The sequence below is a fragment of the Pseudoliparis swirei genome, chromosome 7 (genome assembly GCF_029220125.1).
Source record: "Pseudoliparis swirei isolate HS2019 ecotype Mariana Trench chromosome 7, NWPU_hadal_v1, whole genome shotgun sequence".
Taxonomy (NCBI): Eukaryota; Metazoa; Chordata; class Actinopteri; order Perciformes; family Liparidae; genus Pseudoliparis; species Pseudoliparis swirei.
In genome coordinates this window covers 27,836,170-27,839,861 of record NC_079394.1, presented here as the reverse complement: position 1 = coordinate 27,839,861, position 3,692 = coordinate 27,836,170, and positions in this window count along the sequence as shown.

The following is a 3,692-nucleotide window of genomic DNA, read 5'->3' as shown; positions in this document are numbered from 1 at the left end:
ACAGCACACTTTGGACATAAACTTTGCGCCAAACAAGGGTTTTGTCCACTTTCCGCTCGAACCAGCGGCGGCAGAGATAAATGAACCACAGCAACAACAGTGGGGCCGCTACTACGGGGAGGCAGCGAAAACTGTCAGGGAAGCAGGCGGAATTCAGGAACAGACTGAGTTCAAGCCCACGTCCACCTCTGCAGCATCCTTCTTGCTAACGTCAGTCTCTGGAAAATAAGATGGATGATTTTAGAGCAAGGATCAATTCAACGGGACATGCGGGATGTAACATCTTTTGTCTAAAACATAGCTTGTTACGCTGGTGCGGATGAGTCATATGCCCAAAGCAGGTCCTTCTCTGTTTTCCATTGCAGACAGAGCGGAAGAGTCTGAAGTAAATCTAAGGTGGAGGTTTGCTTCATGACAAACAACATGGTGCTGACCCCAATTCATTAAGACTCTTTCTAGTTTCCTGCTCGCCCGAACACGGAACATCTGACGTTCTCATGCCCGTCCATTCTACCTTCGGGGTTCAGCTCAGTCATCACCACAACCGTCCATTCCTACAAGCGGTACCGACGTAGCACTATCGGAGCTACATGATGTATGTCAGCCAGAACCGTGTCCGTAGCGGCTATGGTGGTGGCTGGGGACTTTAATAGGGCAAACCTAAAAGTCATGCAGACTTTCACCAGCACATTACGTGTTTACCAGAGGAAAAAAACGTTGGACCACTGCTATCATGCATTCAAGAGAGGCTACAGGCTATGTCTCTCCCTCCGTTCGGCAAATCAGACCATACGCCATTTTTCAACTGGAAGTATAAACAAAGGATCGGCGGGGAAGCGGTAGTAATGAGGGAGCGTAATGGGTGGTCGACAATCAGAGGCTACACAGGGCATCTTAGTGTTTATGCGACTGGGACATGATCCAATCAGTTCAGTGGCGTCAGCGATTCTGAGGAGTAGCTATGAGCCTCTGTAGCAGCATGCCGGACACCATAGTCCCCACGGTAAAAAATTAGGGTCTTTCTAATCCAAAAGCCCGTGGGTTGATAGATCCATCCGTGAAGCTGTGAGCCGCCCGTGCTGCTGCCTATAACTCGGTCTTGTATCCGGCAGCATGGGCCAGTACCAAGGCAGCGGTCTATGGACTGAGGAGGCGGTGAAGAAGGCCAGAGGAGGTACCCGAGACAGAGTGGAAACACCAGATGAACAGCGCGACGCAGGCGCCTATGGCAGGGAGACTACGGACTATCACGAACTACCAGGGCAGACCCCAGCGCAATGGGTGAGTGCCGCCCGCATCCCTAGCCGGACGACCTGAACACATTTGTATGCCACGGTTTGAGGCTAGCAACAACAAGCGCTAGCTTCTATGACAATGCAACTGCCGTTAAGCGTGGCAGGTGAGTTCTACCGCGCTGAGATTGAACACACTCTCTGTGACCCGAGCACAGTGTGAGGAGGGCTCTGCTGAGGGTGAAGCACCAGGAAAGCTGCAGGTCCAGATGGCATATCTGGGCAGTACTGAAGACCTGTGCTAACCAACTAGCTCCAGTGTTCACCACAATATTCAACCTCTCCTGGCTGAGTCCGTGGTCCCCGCCTGCTTCAAGAGATCCTACTATTGTCCCTGTGCCCAAGAATGCTTCTCCAGCATGTATGAATGACTACCGACAATTGGCCCTCACCTCGGTGGTCATTGAAATGCCCCAGAGGCTGATAAAGGGACTACATCTGCGCCTTCCTCCCTTCCTCCATGGACCCGCTGCAGTAGTTTGCTTAGTCGCCCAGAAACAGATCTACAGATGATGCTGTCTCCCAGGTACTGGCACACCACACTCTCTCATCTGGACAGCCAGAGGGGGCTATGTGAGACTGCTGTTCATTGATTATAGTTCAGCTTTCAACACCACATAGTCCTCAGACTGGCTTTGGCAAGCTGATTCGAGCTGGGACTGAACACCCCCTGTGTGCTTGGATCCTGGACTTCCTGACCAGCCATCAGGCCACAGGTGGTCAGGGTGGGCAGACACACCTCAAACCCCTCACCTGAACACAGGATCCCCCAGGGTTAGCGTCCCTCAGCCCCTACTGCCTCCCTGTACACACATGACTGCTGTGGCACAGGTTCCAAGCTGCCAACACCATCATCAAGTTAGCGGATGACACAGCGGTGGTGGGCCTGATCTCCGACAACGACGAGGAGGACTACCTGGAGGAAGTTGCTGATCTGTCTGCTCTGGTGCCAGGACAACAGCCTCATCATGAATGTCACCAAAACCAAGGAGCTGATTGTGGACTTTAGGAGGCACAACAACAGAGGAGACGTACTCACCTGGGGATTAACGGGACTACTGTGGAGAGGTGGTGGCGGGTATAAATACCTGAGTCCCACATCACCGAGGGATCCGACATGGTCACCAAACACAGACACTCTGGTGAGAAAGGCAAGGGCCGCGCCTCTACCACCTGTAGGCAGCTGAGGAAATTTAAAGTTTCCGAGAGGCTCCTTCAGTCCTTCTACTCTGGGAGCTGTGAGAGCGTCCTGACAGGAAGCATCACAGCCTGGTTTGGCCTTCTGCTCTGGCTCAGGACAGGAAGGCTCTTGCAGAGTAGTCACGTTCCGCTGAGAGGCGCACTATTGGAACTCCACACTCCCACCCTGCAGGACTTGTACACCCAGGAGGTGCAGAACCAGGCAGCCTGCAGGATCATGAAGGATCCTCACCACCCCAACAACAGACTGTTTCAGCTGCTGCGGTCAGGCAGGCGCCTCAGTAGGGGTCACGCTTGCAAGAACAGAGAGACTGAGACGGGAGTTTCTTTCCTCAGGCCATCAGGATTGTGAACTCCGACCTCTCACAGGACCCCCACATAGAGACCCACACAACTGCCCTCTTAGGCACACACACACACACACACACACCCTTACTGTAAATATTGTGTTGTTTTTTATTGTAAATAGTGTATTTGTTGCCTTGGTATTCCTGTTGAGCATTGCCACTTATATTTCACTTGCACACCTGTGTGTGTATGTGAGACAAATAAAACATTCAATCTTGAATCTTGAATCTTGACCATCTATGATAAATCTGGCGTGTTGGATAAACAACCCTTGTGCTCCCCCAGGACATGTGGTGATAAATATCTGACTAAATCCTATAGGAAGCTGCAGTGTGTTACATGCTGGGCTTTGTTTTCGTGTTCCCCCCTCTTCCCAAACAGGCTGTTGTCAAATGCATCATGCCTCATCCTCCGCGATATCACAGATATATCGGTTATGGACTTTCCGGACGTCCCTGGTTATACAGGAAAATATACAGTAACCTAGAATAGGATAACATATCCTTCTTTTATTTCCAAAGTGGGACTACCTTGAACAGGTGTGATCATATTAGTGTTCGATTAGGCACGGTAATGACTTTAATTTAGTTGATAGCTTATTAAAATTACCGTTAGGTTTGAGTTGATTTATTGAATTTGATTTGATTGATAATTTTTATTTAAAATTACCGATTGACTTTGATTTGATTAATTGACTTTGATTTGATTTATTGACTTTATTCCTATGAAGTGTTTTTGTTCAGGTTGATCCATTGAGTGCAAATTACATTTTTGACCGTTTTAATCAGTTGCGACATAACTACTACCGTTCAAAATAAAACTGACAGATCGTGAAATTAAATAAAATGAGAC